At 42.5% G+C, this 21312-nt stretch overlaps 1 protein-coding gene across 3 annotated transcripts in view; it reads left to right on the top strand.

The window, feature by feature from the left end:
* Positions 1–21312, top strand: part of celf2 (cugbp, Elav-like family member 2) — a 1088079-nt gene that overhangs the window by 155474 nt on the left and 911293 nt on the right. For 2 of the 3 annotated variants that reach the window (XM_073066515.1, XM_073066516.1), the window contains exon 3: positions 20036–20111. The gene's annotated coding sequence lies outside the window, so the exon portion shown is untranslated. Of the gene's footprint in view, positions 1–19849; positions 19878–20035; positions 20112–21312 lie in introns of those variants that run through there. The other variant, XM_073066517.1, reaches the window with a different exon arrangement.

The following is a 21312-nucleotide window of genomic DNA, read 5'->3' as shown; positions in this document are numbered from 1 at the left end:
TACCACACAGGAACAGGGTCTTCAGCCCACAATGTCTGCGCTGACCGTGATGCCAAATGAAGCTAGTCCCATCTGCCTGCACATCAGTTGTTCACTTCAAAGACTTCCACAGAGACACCCTGTGATTGCCAGGAGGAGAAACAAGTTCATTGCGTTCCTTGCAAAGAGCCCTACAGCACAGAGGCAGGTTCTTCAGCCCATCCAGTTTAAACCAACAATCAAGCCCCATTGACATTAGAATAACATTTTCAATCATGTTAAACTTAAACCACTCCACTTCAGCCAGTGTTGGCTTGATGGGCAGAATGGCCTCTTTCTATACCATTACGTCTGTGGCTGTGGCAATGTCTTCACAATCTACCTTGTTATGATCCTGCACTTGATCATTTACCCACACTGCACTCTTTCAGTAGTTTTTACACTTCATTCAAAGACTAGTTTTATTTGTCACATGTACATAGAAATATACAGTGAAGTGCATTGTTTTGCATCAAATCAAATTAGCCAGGATTGAGCTGGAGACAACCTGCAAGCCTGCAATAATTATTCTGCATAATAATTGTTCATTTTTTACCTTGTTCCACCTCAATGCATTATGTGATCATTTGAACTGGATGAACAATATACAAGGCAAGTTTTGCACTGTATTGTGGTACAGGTGACAATAATAAACCAATATCAATGCCTATCAAGCACCAGTGGATGGGGAAACGGCTAACATTTATGGAAAATAATCAACAGGTCTTATGCAAGGGCAGAGCTGGGAGAATGAGAAGCGATTAAAATGTGCATGGCATTGGGTGGAAGTCAGAAAGTAATTAAAAGGTAAAAGAGATGATGCAGCAAGCCAGAAGTGATGCTATGGACCAAAGTTCAAAGTTAGGATGCAATACTAGTACAGCCACTGCCTCACAGTACCATAGACCCTGGGTTTGATTCTGACCTCTGGCTGTGTCTGTGTGGAGTCTGCACGTTCTCCCTATGGTCCGTTTCCTGCAGTTTCATTCCATATACCAAATATACCTGTTTAGACAGGTGGGTTGACTCACTGTTGTCAATTGCCACACAATGTGTTGGTGAGTGGTAGAATCTGGGAAGAGTTGAAGGGAATGTAGTGAGAATCTAAAAGAATTGGATTAATGAAGCGTTGGTGAAAATGGGTGGATGATGATCAGCACAGACTTGATAGACAGAAGAGCATATTTCTGTTCTGTATTTCTCTATAATCCTGGAAGACAAAAAACAGCCAATATAAAGATTGAAGTTTTGCCCTTTTTGAGCTTGTATTGAGCTTCACTGAAATCAGCCAGATTAGGCTGAGTGGAATTAATTTGACTCCTGGGATGCACAAGATGCCTGATGAGGAAAAAGTTGAGCAGGCTGTGCCCATCCTCATTGGAGGGTAGAAGGACGCGCGATGATCTCGTTGATGTTGTCTTGACTGGGTAGCTGCCAAGGGATGTTCCCTCAATTGGCTTTAGATTCAGGGTAAGGTGTGGCCCACTTAAAATAGGAAGCAAGAGTAATTTCATCTCCAAGAGTTAAGAATCTTTTCAGTTCTGTGGCCCAGTGAACTTTGGAGGCTGAAGTATTGTATATATTCCAAACCAATACCATGTGAACTATGGGGAGTGAGTCAGAAGTGAAACTGAGACTGAGATCAGATCATATTACTGAATAGTAAAACTTGCTCTAGCAACTAAGTAACCAACACCAGCTCTTACTTTTACTGGTTTTGTGTTCTGATAGAGTAGGATTAAGAACTGAATGAATGTATCTGACACCTTAATTTTGTTTTTCTCTTCTCTATGCTACCTGTCCTGCTGTGAATTTTGCAAGATGGCTACATTTAATTCCAGGTTTCTGAGAATTAGATTTGATTGAAGTTGTATTTTCTAAAGCTGAAGAGAATATTCATGGGAATCCAAGTATTTTGGGGACTAATATGCTTATTCTTGTAAGCTGCTGGATGCTTTCTTTCTTAGTGCAAAATTATCTCAGTTAGCTGACTATCAGGAATCTTGTTCACATAACATAGAACAATACAACACAGTACAGGTTCTATGTCCCACGGTGTTGTGCCGACCTTTTAACCTAGACTAAGATCAATCTAGTCCTTCCCTCTCACAGAGCCTTCCATTTTTATTTCATTCATGGGTCTCTCTAAGAGGCTCTTAAATGTCCCTAATGTATCTGCCTCTACCACCACCCTGGCGGTGTGTTCCATGCACACACCAAAAAAAGAGTATAGAAAACTACCTCTGATATCCCCCATACTTCCCTCCAAAAACCTTAAAATTACGCCCCTTTGTATTAGCTAAAGGCGTAGGCTGTTTTCCCCAACTATGCCTCATCATCATGTACACCTCTATCAACACACTTCTTATTCTCCTTCACTCTGAAAAGAAAACCCCTATCTTGCTCAGCTTTGCCTCAAAAAACATGTTCCCTATTCCAGGCAGCATCCTGCATTCCTAGATTAATCAGTGGTTGGAAGATCTGAAATCAAAACATTCCATTCACTGATGAGAGCTTTGGGACTGCCTGACTCAAAGTTCAAGTTTGAGTTTATTGTTATTATAGGCATACATGGACAGGGCAATAAATGCCATGATTTAACAAGACAAGGATGAACATAAATTATCATAACTTAAACTAACATCAATGATACATGATACCACCATCTCAGCTGGTTTACTTTTTTCACTAATCCAGGAACTGCCTTTACTGGTTCTGCAAAAAAACTGATTCTGCAACACTATCTTAAAGGGGCAGATCTTCAGTCTTGTCACTGGCACTATTGCCCAGCCAAACATAATCCAGCTTTCACTGTGCTAATCTCATTTTCCAGTGCAGGCTTCAGGCTAGGTCAACAGTGGAATCTTCTAACCTATTACCTGCTGCCTGCAACTGTTCTGGTGGACTCCTTGTGGAGTCTGACCGGGCAGCATGTTCACACCTCTGCACTCTTCACTGGATTAAACCGTGCACTAGCACAGCAACCCCATTCAATGAATGGATGACATTGGACTCATTCAAGAAAGGGAAGGAGTTGTTGCTTTAATTTATTTAATCTGCTTTCAGTATTTTATTTTGATTTTTAATCCATCAGTGTGATTTTAGCATTTTTTAAAATGCTAGTAATAAGTGTAAATCTAGTTTTTATAAATAACTATCGATCCTCTAACACCCAGCAAAATGCAGGCAGACGGAACAAGTTTAGATCGACAATTTGGTTGGACTGGATATATATATATATAGACAAATAAAGTGCAAAGGCCACAATATGGTAGATTGGGAGATCAAAAGTTCACCTTTTAAAGTATATGAAGGTCCATTAAAGGGATAACAATGGGATATAAGTTATCCTTGTGCCTAGTGCCATGTGCTCTCAGGCTTTGTAAATTCTACCCAGTGGAAATTGGAACTAAAGACTTTTTAAAGGTTAACTTTATTTGTCACCTGTATATCAAAACATACAGTGAGATGAAACATTTTCATCAAATCAAATCAGTGAGGATGACCTGAAGGCAGCCCACAAAGGTCAGTGATCACTGGGGCAGTAAAATGTCTGAGCTACGCTACACTTGGTAGTAATCTTCACAGGTTTTTACTAAGGTGTTAATAGAAATGAAGCTTTCACTACAATTTTGTCTCCTGAGGCTTCCCTCTTCCAATATGGTATTAATGGAAAACATTACCTCGTCCTAAACAATGACCATCAATTCCCTCATGCAGGAATGAGGAAGTGCTGCACTATCGGCATTCCCAGTTTGCAGAAGATCCATAAAATTGAGGACGCGACAGCAGCACACTCAGAGAAAAAGATTCAAAGTACATTTATTATCAAATTATGTCTAAATTATAGAACCTTGAGATTTGTCTGCTTACAGGCAGCCACAAAGCCAGAAATCCAAAAGAACTCAATTAAAAAATAAATACCAACACCCAATGCACAGTGAAATAGAAAGCAAAAACAAACCATGCAAACAATAGAAGCAAACAACATATATAGAAGACCAATATTTAACCTTCAAACATTTATAAAATAAATCTGTTTCATCACTATTTACGTTTTATATAATGTCTTCCATGTAGTAAAATATCCCAATGTTCTTCAGAAACATTGGCAAAAGAAAAATTTATAGATGTTGTCATCAAGGTTCGCTGGCTGGTAGCATAGTGGCATCAGTACTGGACTTTGGGGCGGAAGGTCCTAAGTTCGAATCTAGCCTGCTCCCGTGTACACTTTCCATCCGTGCTGGGTTGAGTGTCGAGCTACCAACTTGACCTCGTAAAAAAGAAATTGCCTGCTACAGAAACATCAACCGCAAAAAAGTTGATGGCCTATGCTCTCTCGTGAGTTGAAAGGCAATTTCTCTTTTTCTTTTCATCAAGGTTAATAATCAAAAGCTTGGTTTAGGGAGGTGGAGTTTAGGGAGCACCTTAAAAATAAAGAAAAAGAAAGCAGACCAATGAAGAAGTATAAGGAGAGAATTTTAGATTTGGGTGTCAAGGTAGCAGAAGGCATGGACACTAACAAAAAAATGATTTAATTAGTCGCATGTGCAGGATGCCATTCTAGAAGAACTTTGAGAATGCAAATGTGTACAGATCTAGGACAGTTTATAGAGCTGATGGTCACCTGGCCTTCAAACTGACTGTGGAGTTTCCCAAATTACAATCGCATTTCGCAAAGATTTGCCTCATTCTTCAATTGCCTTCAGGTGTGAACTTTGCAGTGTTGCTTTGGGATGACTCAAAAATACTGTGCATTTTTCATTTTAATGAATATGTCTTAATTATTCTAAAAAAAAGAGATGGGGAGAAGTCAAGTCAAGTCACTTCTATTGTCATTTCGAGCATTACTGCTGGTACAGTACACAGTAAAAACAAGACAATGTTTTTCAGGACCATAGTGCTACATGAAACAATACAAAAACTACACTGAACTATGTAAAACAACACAAAAAAACTACACTAGACTACAGACCTACCCAAGACTGCATAAAGTGCACAAAACAGTGCAGGCATTACAATAACTAATAAACAAGACAATAGGCACAGTAGAGGGCAGTAAGTTGGTGTCAGTCCAGGCAGTCATTTGAGTGGAGGCAGGGTACTATATCATTGAAACATCCTTGGATGTTGCATGGAGATTGAAAACTATTTCTTCCTTCCATTTCTGTAGGTTCTCAATGGCTGATGAGGCCAATGTGAGATCCACAGGCTTGGACAGGTGGTTTGTGATGGAGTTGAGGTGGGAATTGAAATTGATTTATTACTTGCCTGATGGTACAAGAGCCTGATGGTTGAGGACTCATAACTGTTCCTGAACCTGATAGTGTGAGTCCTGAGGCTCCTGTACCTTCTTCCTGATGGCATCAGTGACAAAAGAGCACGAGCTGGATGGTGGGGTCCCTGATGATGGATGCTGCTTTCCTGCGACAATACTCTCAATGGCAGGGAGGGCTTCACCCATAATAGACTGGTGCATATCCACTATTTTTGTAGCATTTTCCGCTCCAGGGCATTGGTGTGTCCCATACCAGGCTGTGATGCAGCAAGTCAATATACTCTCCATTACATATCTATATTAGTTTGCCAAAGTTTTAGATGTGACGCTGAATCTTCTCAAACTCCTAACAAAGTAGAGGCGCTGCCCTGCTTTCTTCATAATTGCATTTATATGTTGGGCCCAGAAAAGTTCCTCTGAAATGATAACACTGAGGAATTTAAAGTTGCTGACTCTCTCCACTTCTGATGCCCCGATGAGGACTGGCTCATGGACCTCTGGTTTCCTCCTCCTGAAGTCAATAATCAGCCCCTTGGTCTTGCTGACATTGAGAAAGGGGTTGTTTGTTTGTTTATTTATTGAGAAACAACATGGAATAGGATCTACTGCACCTTCAAGTAACACCACACAGCAATCCCCTGATTTAATCCTAGCATAATCATGGGACAATTTACAAACAATAACAATTAACCTACCAACCAGTAGAGTTTTGGCCTGTGGGAGGAAATTGGAGCACCTGGAGGTAACACACACAGTCAAAGGGAGAACTTACAAACTCCTTACAGTCAGTGGTGGGAATTGACCCAGGTCACCTGAACTGTAAAGTGTTCTGCTAACCACTACGGTGCCCACTGCTCCTGGTATTGTTGTGGCACCATTCAGCCAGATTTTCAATCTCCATCCTATATGCTGAATCATCACCACCTTTGATTCGGCCAATGACAGTGCTGTCGTCGGCAAACTTGAATGTGGCATTGGAGCTGTGCTTAGCCACACAGTCATAAGTGTAAAGCGAGTAGAGCAGGGAGGCAAACACACAGCTTTGTGGTGCACCCGTGCTGGTGTAGATTGTGGAGGAGGTGCTGTTGCCAATCCAAACTAACTGAAGATTGCAAGTGAGGAAACTGAGGATCCAACTGCACAGGGAGGTATTGAGCCCAAGGTCTTGTAGCTTATTGATTAGTTTTGAGGGGGTGATAGTATTGAATTCTAAGTTCTCATCAATGAAGAGCATCCTGATGTATACATCCTTGTTGTCCAGATTTTCCAGGGTTGGATGAAGTTAATGAGATGGCATCTGCTGTGGGACTGTTGCTCCTGTAGGCATATTGGAGCAGATCCAAGTTGCTACTCAGGCAGAAGTTGATATGTTTCATCAGCAACCTCTCAAAACACTTCATCAGTGTGGATGTAAGTGCTACTGGATGTTAGTCATTGAGGCAGGTTACTTGTTCTTCTTAGGCTTCGGTATAAGTGAAGCCAGCTTGAAGCAGGCGGGTAACTCAGATTGCTGAAGTGAGAAGTTAACATTATCAGTGAACACTTCCGCCAGTTGGTCAGCACATGTCAACCATCAAGCTCTTGAACCAAAGGGGATAACTTCACTCAACTTCACTTGCCCCATCACTGAAATGTTCCCACAACCTATGGACTCACCTCCAAGGATTCTTTATCTCATGTTCTTGATATTTATTGCTTATTTATTTATTGTTATTCTTTTTCAATTTGGATAGCTTGCTGTCTTTCGCACACTGGTTGAATGCCCAGTTGATGCAGTATTTCATTAATTCTATTATGATTTATTGGGTATGCCTGCCAGAAAATTAATTGAAGGGTTGTATATGGTGATATACATGTACTTTTATAATAAATTTACTTTGGACTTCTGAACTTTGAACTTTACAGTCGCATGTACCAAGGTGCAGTGTAAAACTTGTCTTGCAAACTGTTTGCACGGATCAAATTACACAATGCCAAATAAAGGCAAAATAATACCAGTGCAAAATGAAGTGTAGTAGCTACTGAGAAAGTGCAGTGCAGGTAGACAAAATATTGCAAGATCAGAACTGCAGGATTGTGAGGTTAGGTGTCCATCTTTTCATGGATGGGTTGTTTGGGAGATTGTGCACCCTTTCCCACACTTTTGCTGTTTATTTTTGCTCATTTCAAAAGGTCTTTATGTTCTCAATCAGATTGCAAATGTGTTCTCCATTATGTTCATGAGCCAATAAGGACATTACTCTCTCTGAAGGTTTTGAGAAGATCCTTGGATATTATCCTCTATCCACTTGATAATCTCTTCCCACGAAGGAGCTCTCAACAGTGTAACACTTCCAAGGGCCTAATACTGGACATGCAAATGATGTGGCCTGCCCATTGAGAGCAAATAGCTATTTATTGCAACTAGCCATGCAATAGCAAGGGTGTTTGCCTGGAGGAGGTGGGAGAGGATACAAGCCTTATCACCTGCACTCCCTGTGATTTGGGAGGATTTCAGAGAGACAGATTTGGTGGGATAATTCCAATTGTTTGAGATGTCTGCTGCACTGGCCCTGGAATGGAGATGATGTTGGTTGAACATCTTCCCTTCCATCATGGAGATGACACCCACTGGAGTACGAGGTCAGTTGTAAGTGAATTCTGAGGAAGACCATGAAGTGATGAGGCAATCATAAGACATAGCAGATTAGGCCATTCAGCCCATCAAGCCTGCTCCACTATTCCATCATGGCTGATTTGCTACCAATTCCCAACCTCATTCTCCTGTCTTCTCCCCATAACCTTTCTATTCAAACCCTTGCTATTCAGGAACCGATCAACCTCTACTTTAAATATACCTAATGACTTGGCTCCCAAGGCTGTTTGTGGCAATGAATTCCACAGACTCACCACTTTCTGATGAAAGAAATTCCTCCTTAACTCTGTTCTAAAGGGACCTTGTTCTATTCTGGACCCAGTTCTGCTCTCTAGTCCTAAATTCCCTCACTGTAGGAAACATTCTCTCCACATCCACTCTATCTAGGGCCTTTAATATTCAGTAGGTTTCAATGAGATCCCACCCCCCTCGTTCTTCTAAACTCCAGCGAGTTCAAGCATGCAGCCATCAAATGCTCCTCGTATGTTAACCCTTTAATTCCCAATATCATTCTCATGAACCTCCTCTAGATCCACTCTAATGCTAGCATTTTCATTCTTAGATAAGGGGTCAAAAACTGCTCACAGTACTCTGCATGGTCTGATCAATGCCATGTACAGTCTCAGCACCTTCTCCACACAGTCAAAGAAAAAAGCTCCTGGTGGATCACACCAGACGTTACTCTATCTCTGCTTCTTGAAATTTGAACTTTGAGAAACCCCTCCGGGGGTCTGATAACAGCAGGATAGAAGCAGTGCTTGAGCCTGCTCTCAAGCTTTTGTGTTTTCTGCCTGACGGGAGAGGGAAGGAGAGAGAATGACCGGGGTGGGAGGGTTGTTGGCTGCCTTCCTAAGGCAGCGAGTTGACTGATTGCAGAGGACGTAAAAACCCACAAGGCCACAGCTGTTTGAATCTGGATTGTGAAGCCGGCCAAGTTACAACTGCCTCTCAGTGTAATCATGGAACATTATACAAATGTGACATTGGTTACGAAAAATAACCTCATTACTTTATCAACCATCAAAATCAAACTTGCAGATCTATCACTGGTAACAATGTTTCCTTGGTCCTTATTACTTCACATGTGTTAGCAATTGGTTCAGATTAAAAGAGGACATCTTTATGATGCAATTATCTGAGGGAAAAGTGAATAAATGGCCTATTAAGACATCATTGACTTAGCAACAGGGAGTACATGTCATGACAACTTAGCAACTAACTAGATTGGCAGGGGACCAGCTTGCCGCTCTTTCTCTGGAATGTAACATTGCTAATAAAATGGCACCATATGTGAATTAAAAATGTTTGCACCAGGGAGTTGGATTAGCATGCTGGGTTATCACCTATGGCACTCCAACTTAGCCTAACAGGATAGAATGGTAGAAATGTTACAGAACTGAAGGAAATCACTCAAATTATTTCATCTATGCTAACTCCGAGAGGAACAAATTCTATTTTTTTTTTAAATTTTTATTTAGAGACACAGCACAGTAACAGGCCCTTCCTGTCCAACGAGCCTGATCACCCAGTTATAGCCATGTGAATGATTAACCTAACTGATTCGTCTTTGGAATGTGGGAGGTAACAGGAGCACCTAGAGGAAACACACACAAAAGGTTCAAATGTTCAAAGCTTCATTTGTTATCAAAGCATGCACCCAAATACAACTCTGAGATTTGTCTTCTCCAGATAGCCAAGGAACAGAGAACAAACATGTAAGTCGTTCAGAGAGAAACATCAAACCCACCCATGCCCCGGCACAAAATGAATGGCAGCACAATCATCAACCCCAACAACCCCTCCCCCAGACAAATAACTAACAGTACAGTCACAGAGAGAATGTACAAACTCCTTACAGACGGCAATGGAAGTTGACCCCAGGTTGCTGGCACTGTAACAGCATTACGCTAATGGCTACTCCACCTTGCCACCCAATTCATCAGCTGTTTTCCCAGAGTATTGGGCCAAACGTGGGAAATTGTCTCTAGATCCCCATTAATCTTTCCTATATCTGTCCTCTCTCCTATACCTATTTCCTAAACCTTTCCTATTTAGACCCTACAAAAGTCCTTTAAATGTTGTTATTACACCTGCCTCAACCACTTTTTTAGCAGCTCATTCCATGTACTCACCACCCTCTGTATGAGTTCTTAAATCTTTCCCTTTAAGCCTAAATCTTCTGGTTCTTGATTCCTCAACTCTGGGGAAAAGACAATTTGCATACACCCTATACATTTATACACTTCTATAAAGTAATCCCTTAATTTCCCATGTTCTCCAGAATAAATTCCTAGCCTGCCTAACCTCTCACTATAAACCATAGCATAGCATGGTAGGAATATTATACCACTGATGGAAATCATTGAACATATTGACTCTAGACAATCTCCTCATGGAACAAAGTCTGTTTTTTATTTTATTTAGTGATACAGCTTGGTAGCAAGTCCTTCTGGCCCAACAAGCTTGCACCACCCAATTACTCCCATGTGACCAATTAACCCATTAACTATAACAGGTTTCTGCCAAACCTGGTAACTGTGCTCCACCACCTTGAACTCACTACCTTGCTACATCAGGAAGAAATGACAATGGACAAAACAATTTGAAGTGGCTTTAAAAAAGGTCAAAAAAATGGTAATGTCAGACATTGTTCTCACATATCGGCATCTACGTCGTCCAGTGAAGCTTGCTTGTGATGCTTGGCCTTATGGGATAGGTGCAGTCATGTCACATGATGTGAGTGATGGAAGTGAATGCCCCAGAGCATTTGCATCATGTCCCTGACTTCTGTGGAGAAAAATACACACAGATTAACAGAGAGGCCTAGAGCTTGGTTTGGGGTGTAATAGGTTTCAACCTGTACTCATATGGGATCAAGTTTATCCTCATTTCTGATCATCAACGGCTAGTGTCCATTTTGAATCCACTGAAGGGTGTTCCACTAACAGCAGCATGAATGCAGATAAGGGCTCTGTTTCTCGGAGGACACAATTACAAAATCAAATTCAAGAGGAAGACTAATCACAGAAATGTTGATGGATTGTCCCATTTATCCTCGGAAAAGGAATTACCTGAAGAATTTACAAAAGAAGACGCTCCTCATGATGTATTCTACCTAATACAAATCAGAAGTTTCAATATTACAGCAGAGATGATCCAAAGGGAAATCTGTAAGATCCCATGCTGGCTCAGGTCTACATAGCTGCACAAAATGGCTGGAATATGCAGCAGAAATCCCAGTTCCCCCATTTTTGTCAGTACTGGAATGAACTTGCCCTTAACAGGGGTTGCCTTATCTGGGGATTGAGAGATGTTATACCATCTCAACTGAGTGCTAAAGTGTTGGAGGAGCTACATGCCAGTCATCAAGATGTGGTCAAAATGAAAGCATTGGCTCAAACTTTGTCTGGTGGCCTGGGATAGATCAGCAGATTGAGTAACTCACCATGCACTGTTCAGGATGCCAACATATCTCGAAGATGCCAGGAGCAGTGCCTCTCCTATCCCTGGGAATGGCCTGCATGCCCTGACAGAGGATTCATGTGGATTTTGCCAGACCATTCATGGGCACAGATTTCTTGGTAGTAGTGGATGCAGCTACGAAGTGGCCAGATGTGTTCTCAATTGCCTCCACTATACCTTTGCACACTGATCATGTGTTGAGGAACACACACAAGAAATGCTGGTGGAACGCAGTAGGCCAGGCAGCATCTATAGGGAGAAGACCTAGGGTCTCGGCCCGAAACGTCGACAGTGCTTCTCCCTACAGATGCTGCCTGGCCTGCTGCGTTCCACCAGCATTTCTTGTGTGTGTTGCTTGAATTTCCAGCATCTGCAGATTTCCTCATGTTTGTCATGTGTTGAGGAGCCCCTTTGCAAGGACTGGTGTTCCAGAACAGTTAGGCAAGGACAATGGACCACAGTCTGTGGTGGAACAATTTCAGTCATTCCTGAAAATGAATGGAATAAGACATACAAGGGGTGATTGATAAGTCTGTGGCCTAAGATAGAAGGAGTCAGTTTTAGAAAACCTAGCACATTTATTTTTCAACATAGTCCCCTCTTACACTTAGTCCAGCGGTCGTGGAGCATACGGATCTTGGACCTCCAGAAAGTGTCCACAGCAGGGGTAATTGATAAGTTCATGGCCTACTGTAGAAAGAGAAGAGTTATACAGCTCTCGTTACATGCACATGCAGGTCAACTCTTTGAGTGATTATACAGAAAGTTTGAAGTTAATATCTCATCTCCTACCTTAGGCCAGGAACTTAACAATCACCCCTGATGAGTTCAAACTTCAAACTTTCTACGAGAGCTGTATAACTCATCTCCTTCTACCTTAGGCCACGAACTTATCAATCACTCCTGCTGTGGACAGTTTCTGGAGGTCCAAGATCCACATGCTCCATGACCACTGGATTAAGTGTGTAAATGTAGGAGGGGACTATGTTGAAAAATAGATGTGCTAGGTTTTCTGAAATTGCCTCTTTCTACCTTAGGCCACAGACTTATCAATCAGCCCTCGTATCACCCAGCTGCAAATGGCTTGGTGGGAAGGTTTGTCCGGAGTCTGAAGAACTCACTGCGAGCAACATCAGCAGACACACTACACTGACACTACATCAGAAGCTTGCTAATTTCTCCCTTACACATCACAATGCAGCACACTCCCTGACCAACAACTCACCAGCTAAGCTGGTCCTGGATCAGCCATTGCCTTCATACTTGCATCTCCTCAAACCCAATCTCAGAAGTTGAATGCAGGACAAACAGCTAAGACAAATTCAATGCTCCTCAAACAAGGAGGTTCAATGTTTTACTTTTGGAGAAGCAGTCCTGGTGAGGGCCCACCAAGATGATCAAAAGTGGGTCCTTGGAAAGATTAAGGATAGAATTGGATCACTCTCCTACACAGTGGAGCTATCATCCGGAGATGACACATCAATCAATGGAGGAAAGCAGAGTCAATTGTTGGAGAAGAAAGGTGGACAGAGCTGACAGAACCACCACCTGCAGTCCCAGCGGCAACTGCTACAACCACCATGGATGAGATCTAGGAACCTAAGATTGTTTCACAGACACGGGTTTCACCAGTCAAGCAGTATGATCCCCATTATGAGGAAAGACGTTATCTTACAAGAATAAGAAATCCTCCACAGAGGTTAAACCCCTAGGCCTGAATGGGACAATTTAAAATTTACTATGCTGTGGATGTCTATATAGTAGTTCTATTATATAGAATACTGTGTATATAGTTGAGGTGTATTTTGTATTGAGTTGGAGTTCATAGTTAAGCAGGGGAGAAGGTTGTGTATTTACTATTTCAGTAATATTGTAAATATATTGTTGATTAAACATTCTTTGTTGTTTACATAATGCACTGCGGGTTATATGTAAAAGTATGTAAATGGCATAGGTCATTACACCACCATGTCATACATGTACACTTCACTTAAAGTGAAAAACCAAGTTCGACTCACATTTCCGGCTCCCTTATTTTCCTTTTAATTATTTTTATGGGGTTACATAACATAACATGTACCCCTTTGGAATGAGGAGGAAAACGGAGCTCCTGGAGGAAACTCACGTGGTCATGGAAAGAATATACAAACTCTGAACAGACAGCGGTGGGAATTTTTGATCCAAAGATCTCTTTCATGCCAGCATACACTTGTGTACTTCCTCTAATGTACTAAAATGTTTCAAGATGCCTGATATTAGGAAAGTCTGTTTGAATTGAGGCCGCCGTTGGTCAGAGTCAGTCATGGAAGTTGTGTCCTGGCTCTCTACAATAGGTCAATATGCAAGCCAAAGCAGTATGATATGGAGAGCAAGCTGTTGCCCATGCAGCAAGCCTCCCCTCTCCATGCAACCGATGAATCCAAACGAACGGCAGAGACGGCAGTTTGGCACCAGCAGCATCGCAAGCATTGAACTCAACGTAGGACTGCCTCAGGGACTCCAGCTCCGGATTTTTCCTCCGGGTTCACTCCCAAAGCCTTCCTGAGGAGTGGGTATCGCCACGAGGCAGTGGAGATTTGAGGTCAGAGCTTTCCCTCTCCTAAATGAGGTACCAATCATAGCTAACAAATCCCATCTGCCTGTAGCGTCTGGTTTTAAGGAGCCAGTGACCTGCCTTTGCACCTTCTCCTGTCAGTAGAAATGGTTCTGTTAGGCTTAGTAGCTGAGCCACAATTGAAAGCCAGGACCTGGATTTGGTTGTCTGAGATGATTTGAGATGCACTCCATTGGGAGCATTTACTAGGTAGTGTGAGCTTATCACTTCCACACCCCCTCCCCTTGGCTATGACAACCTTAACCATAAATACAGTTTAGACTATCAGCTATATAAACAAACTCGGGTAGATACTTGTCCTCTGTTAATCATGTAATTTGTGTGTTAAACACTGGTTCTGAAGTTGAATTTCATTAACCTCAGTAGAGCATAAATTTCAGAAGCTGAAATCAATTTGTGTGCTGAGAACATAGAACACTACCTCATAGTGCGGGCTCTTTGTCCCATGATGTTGTGCCAACCTTATAAACTCCTCACAGCTATCTAACCCTTCACCCCTTCATTTTTCTATCATCTTGTAAGAGTTTCTTAACTGTCCCTAGTGTATCTGCCTCTACCATCACCCATGGCAGGGTGTTCCTCTCATTCAGCCAAGAATGATTTTTTACAGTACTGTTTCACAGGGAAGAGGATAAATTCCAGGAAGGAATCTTGAAGCGGGAAGCTAGCCCACTTCTGAGAGGTACCTATTTTTAGAAGCAAGAGGTAAGTTTGTTCTTGGACTGTAATCATGTTACACCAGACACACAGAATGAAAGGCCTGGCTGACACCAGAGTACGGCGAGTAGAACTGCTGTCTCACAGCTCCTGCAACTTAGATTCAATCCTGGCATCCAGTGTTCTTCCTGTGATCATGTACGTTTCTGCCTGGAGCTCCGCTTTCTGGCCACGTACCAAAGACTTGCAGCTTGATAGTTTAATTGGACGCAGGGCTTGGTGTTTAGGCATGGAGTGAGGGGTGCATGTTGAAAATGTGGGAAAATAGCAGTGGAAATGATTGGACTCGATGGGAAGAAAGATCTGTTTCTATGCTGACTGTACTGAAGCAACTATGAAGGAGAAATGCCACTAAAGTCCATCTTTAAACATGGAACACAAGTATTGTCATGTGCACAAGTACATGTAAGGGAAAAGACACGTGCTGAATTTTGAGTGTTACTCAGGTCTGAATGACTAACGTGAGTTGAGAGAAAAGTCCCCTTCAAGTTAATTTGATCTCAAATCAAATGACAGCTACAGTGTAAATGACATGACATTTGTAATATAAACATGCCCAGCCATCTCCTTATAAGACAATGTTTATTAGGATGTGCTGTTGACCATGTTTGGACTGGTAGATTAACTGGCCACTGTAAATTGCCCTGAGTGTGTCGGTGAATATCTGGGGGAGTTAATATGAATGTAGGGAGAATAAAAATGGGATTAATATAGGAATAGTGCAAATACGTAGGCAGTTGATGGTCGACAGGAAATCTGCGAGCTGTTGAGTTGTCCATTGCAACAACAACTTCCTATTAAGTTGCACCGTTCCCTACTTGAGCATCTTGGAAAGTATGGTAGTGAAACAGCGAAATTCTTCGCAGTGCCAGTGATCACAATCAGGGTTCAATCCCTGCTGCAGTCTGTATGGAGTTTGTATGTTCTCCCATGATTGTGAGGGTTTCCTCCAAGTGCTCCAGTTTCCCCCACATAAGTTGCGGGCATGCTATGTTAGTACTAGGAGCATGGCACTAGCAGACGGCACCCAATAGACCTTCAGACTGTGTTGGTCATTGACACAAACAACACATTTCACTCTATGTTTTGATGATCCGATGTACATTTAATAAATAAAGCTAATCTTTATCTTTCAAGTCACTTTTTCAGATTAGCCTTGAACCTGGTGGTAGATGCTTTCATGCCCAAGGGGAGAAAATGCCAGAGGTGGCTGGGTCTTTGATTATTTTTTTATACAGTAACATGCACTTCCAGCTTAATGAGCCCACGCTGCCCAATTACACCCATGTAACCAATTAACCTGCTTGGAATTTGGGTACCTGGTGGAAACTCAGGCAGGGAGAATGTACAAACTCATTACAAACAGCGGTATGAATTAAACCTAGGTCACTGGCACTGTAATAGTGTTACACTAACCACTACACTATGTTGGCTGCTTCATCAATCAAATTTGAGGACATGCATTAGAGAGGCACATTGGAGGGTTCTAAGGTTCAAGGTTCAAGATTGTTTAATGTCATTTCCAGTACACAATGTAAAGAAGAACAGAATTGTTACTCCAGATCTGATGCATCTGAAAAAAAACACAATAAGATAAAGAACACAATAATAAAAAAGCACACTAAATGTATATATTTAAGATTGCTTATGCACATACATTGATTGTATGTAAATAAATTAACGGTAGGCACACAATGTATGAACATAAGTTGACTGACAAGAGATAATAAAGTAGACATGGTGGGGTGTGTGGAGGGATAAGTTCATGAGTGGAGGTGTTGATCAGCTTTACTCCTTTGGGAAAGTGACACTTTTTGAGTCTGGTGGTCCTGTATGCTATGTAGCATCCACCCTGATGGGAGTGAGACAAACAGTCCATAAGCAGGGCAGGTAGGATCCTTCCTGATGTAACAGGCCCTTATCTTACACCTTTTTGTATGTATGTCTTTCATGGCGGGTGGGCTGGTGCCGGTGATGCGTTGGGCATTTTTGATTAGTCTTCCTTTTGTTGTAGACAGTTGTGCCTTCCTGTACACTGCAGTGCAATTTCCATGCAATGCAGTGATGCAGCGTGTTAAGATGCTCTCTATTGCACATTTGTAGAAGGACATGAGTATTGATGTGCAATGACCAGCTCTCATCAGCCACCTTAGAAGGTAAAGGCATTGGTGAGCTTTCTTGATTGAGTAGGATGTGGGCTTGGATCAGAAGGGGTTGTGCGAGAAGGGCACTCCCAGGAATTTGAAACTGCTTGCAGATTCCACTGCTGTGCTGCTGACGTAAAGAGGTGTGTGAGTGGTGTGAGTTCTAAAGTTGATAACAATCCCCTTTGTCTTACTGACGTGGGCCAATAGGTTATTTGCCAAGTGCCAGGCTTTGAAATTTGCCACCTCCTCTTTATAGGCCATCTCATCAGTGTGAGTGATGAGCCCCAGCACTTTTGGGATGGAGAAAAAAAGAGAAAGGGCAGGCCAAGATCTTTCCTCTCTGCGACGTTGCCTTGTTGACAGATGGCTCTGAAAACAATGAGAGTTTCCGAATCGAGGCGTTGCCAGCAGCTGGTGTGTGTTAGCATGCCAGGAGATAATGTATGAGTAGATCAGATCAGATCAGATTAGGGCATGATCAGGCAGATTCAAGTTGATGCCCACCCACCATCGGGTACATCTTGTACAGGTGATACCTTAAGAAGACAACATCTAACATTAAGGACCCTCAGCATCCAGGCCATGCCCTCTTCTCATTACTATCATCAGGGAATAGGTTCAGAAGTCTGAAGACACACACTCAACATTTTATGGACAGCTTCTTCCCCTCTGCTATTTGATTTCTGAATGGACCATGAACCTGTGATCACTACCTCATTTTTGCACTACTTTTTAAAAATTTCTTATTGTAACTTGTAATTTTTATGTACTATGCAGTACTGCTGCCATATAACAACAAATTTCACAACACATGACAATGATAGTAAACCTGATTCTGATTCTTCTGACTCCAGTTCATAGAAAATGGATTGAGCGAGGTTTGCCAGGAATGTGTTGGAATAACCAAGTTTAAAGGTAATAAAACATCAGATAAGCCCTTCAGCAGCAGACAGACTGAGACAGTTCAAGAGCCAAGTAGTGTTGCAAAGGTAGAAATGGGCCCAATAACACAAGGCATAAACATTTGCAATGTCAAATATTTAAAGGTTAATTTATATACGATCATTTTCTTCATGAGCTGTGCATAATTGCTTGGATTTTTACTTTCACATTTCTGCTGTAAGTCACTTCTGATTTGCTTGACGGTGAAGCATTCCAAGAGGAGCCCAGTAAAGGAGAAACAATAGGGACCCTTTTCCTTCGAAAGGATATTTTTAAATAGCCTCTGTAATATGGTTGTGCCTGAGGGACTAGTTCACAGTCAGTGAGACCGAATTGACAAACACAGGAGAAAAATGAAGAGAGTTACATTTTTCACAATGGAAAAACAATGGAGCCTTTGTGGAGTTTGATGAGATGTTGCCAGGGCTGCCCAGCTTCTGATGATACCACATCAATCCTGCGCAGTGTTCAAAATCTTCCTGCAGAATGCAGCAATCGCACCAGAAATTAATTGAAAGGAACTGTGATTGTGGACTAGCAAACAGTTGGGAAAGATGGCAAGAAAGGAGGTGAGAGAGGGTAGGGGGTGAAGGCATCTACTCCCTGAGTATTCAATGGGAATTTTTGGTGATGGAGGAGGGATGAACTTCCACCAAATGCGTAATTACACACTTGTTTTAATAAAAGTTGATGCTGCGCAATTAATCCTCTGCACTCAAGATATATGTAAACTGACACAATTAACCAAGCACAAACATAAGAGATTCTCCAGGTGCTAAAAATCCTAAGAAACACACACAACATGCTGGAGCAACTCAAAAAACAGTTTAAGTTTTAGACCCTTCATCAGGATTGGAGAGGAAGGGAGAAGAAGTCAGAATAAGAAGTTGGGAGGAGGGAAGGGAGGGAGTACAAACAGGCAGATGTTAGTTGAGACTGGATGAGGGGAAGGTGGATGGCTGAGATGGGGGGAAGAAAGTAAGAAGCTGGGAGGTGATAGATGGAAGAAGTAAAGGATTGAAGAAGAAAGAATCTGATAAGAGAGGACAGTGGACCATGGAAGAAAAGGAAGGAGGGGAATCTGCGAGAGGTAATGGGCAGGTTAACAGAAGAGAAGAGGTGACAGATTAACCAGAATGGAGAATGGAAAAAGAGGGAAGGATGGAGGGAGTGAGAAATTACTGGAAATTAGAGAAATCAGCATTCATGGCAGCAGGTTGGAGGCTACCCTGGCTGAATACACGGTGCCATTCCTCCAAGCAGAGTGTGGCCTCATCATGGCAGTAGAGGAGGCCATGGACAAACATGTCAGAATGGGAATGGGAAGTCAAAAGCTAAGTTAACCACTGTTGGCTATGGAAGAGCCTGAACATTTGAAATTCTCAAGCCTATTCATCAGTGAGGTTAATCACAATTTGTAGAGGGTGAAGTGTGCTCTTCCTCCCTCAGTCTCTATCTCCACATACCCTTTACACTTAAAGGAGTTTGCTACTATTAAGTATTTTTGACGTACTGTCATCAGGAAACCTTGTTTCCCTCTCTGTAGATGTCCCATTGTCTATTCCTAATCTCCTCTACTTTTTAAATACCCGTTTGCCTTCAATAGGCAACAGTTAGAAAACTGGGTGGGAAGAGAGTTCCAGTGTGATTTTTGTTCTGGTGTAGGAAAATGTTAAATCGTGTCCAAGAGGGTTGGAAGCCGCAGGTCGAGATTCGGTCCGTGCAACTAAACTTGGACTGGGAACGTTTTCTCCTTAGAAATGCAGAGCAAGCGAGTAAGGAGTTAAAAGTACTCCCCCCTCCCCCACCCCCAAACCTCCTATGTGTTCTCTCTCTCTCTCTTGAATGTGTGGTGTATAGTCCTATGAGTTGAACTGGAGGGTGTGCATGCAGGGTTACACACGGGTCTATATACACATAATAAATCCTCAGCGACTGACTCTGTAGACAACAGATTTCAGTCAGGTGGGGTGAAGGAGGGGAGACTTCAGACTTGCCAGGACCCCGGGACGCTGGCGCACTATGACTTTACCTCAGTTTTCTCTCGTGTAGGGAACACTGCAGGTAGGTTTAAAACCCAGCGGAAAGATAGGGGCGGAACAGATTGATGCAATACTGACAGAAAATCAAATCATCGGAAAGCCCTCCGTGTGCGTGTGTAGGACAGCTGGAAGATTCTGGAGTGCGAATTTTAACAGACTGCATTTGTTTCTCTGATTTAGGATATAACCGAGAGCAACCAAGGAGCAACCTTTCGGAGTAACGTTTATTTGAACCCGAATCTGCGAAGACAGTGTGGTAAGGCAGATCGATTTATTCCACTCACTTGCTTTACACAATTGTAAATTGGACTTCCGTTATCGAGGCAGTCACACTTCGGCCGGGCTTGTCCAGTCGGCACTTCCTTGGCGCAAGGTGCGGAAGTGCCCTCTTCTCTGACCCCTCCATCTCGCAGACTGTCACGGGGGCATCTACACAGTTCCCCGTGAAGTCTCGCTCAGCCATGTGCCGTCGTCTGTTTGGTGAAAACAAGGGGTTTACTCGCCTTTCCCGAGGACAGACGAGCTTCTGGCACTGCACAGACCCAGTTGTGTACAGTGATCTCTCTGGTGTTCTCGCTCTCTTTCTCTCTCTCTGTCTCCCTCTCTCTCTCCCGCTCTCTCTCTCTCCATTCGCAGTAGTGATATAGACACTTTGTTTCTTACAGTGAGTAGTTCCCCGGTTATAGAAAAGTGATTTCTGTAAAGCAACCTTTTTGCCATTAAACAACTTTGGAAACCCAGTTTCCTAACCGGGGAAACAATTGAACAGTTATATACTTTACAATTCATGAGGTACCAGAGGTTTAAAAAAAAAATCCTGTAACCCCCCACCCCCCCGGATTTTGCCAACATAACCCTCTGTTGGCTGCTGTTCATAGCTTTAAGCATTTACTCTGTTTCATTCTCCCTGGAGTTTCTGTCTGTCTTCACCATGAAAGTCTGGATGCGCGGAGACACTGTAAAGTACTGCTCGTGTTTGGCTGTCAGACGCAAGGCAAGGACATAGCTGAAGCGACCGTGTTTTTTCTTCTCTCTCTCTCTCTCTCTCTCTCTCTCTCTCTCTCTCTCTCTCTCTCTCTCTCTCTCTCTCTCTCTCTCTCTCTCCACTGAGCAAACCTATTTTCCGTTTTTTATTAAGTCGTCGTGGAGAAGTGTTGCAGGGATTCAAAATGATATCACAGAACTAAACGAAAAATACCAGTTCTAGTTCCATAAATTATTTACAGTAAGATCATATGTTTGATGCGAGGAGACTTGCCGGTGAAGCGAGTAGAAGGTGCTTAAATAAACCATATGCACTCTAAGCCTGGGCTGCGTCCAGGTATCTCGTCAACAGGGCCAAATGTTTAACCCCCTAAACACAGGTTAGATAAACAGGGACTGTGTAAGTTCGGCGCGTGTTGAGCGATTTCTCAGTACTTTCGGCAGCAGCTAAATGTCGCCCCAGATCTATGGCT

The sequence above is a fragment of the Hemitrygon akajei genome, chromosome 14, assembly GCF_048418815.1.
Source record: "Hemitrygon akajei chromosome 14, sHemAka1.3, whole genome shotgun sequence".
Taxonomy (NCBI): Eukaryota; Metazoa; Chordata; class Chondrichthyes; order Myliobatiformes; family Dasyatidae; genus Hemitrygon; species Hemitrygon akajei.
This window is presented reverse-complemented; position numbering and strand designations above follow the sequence as displayed.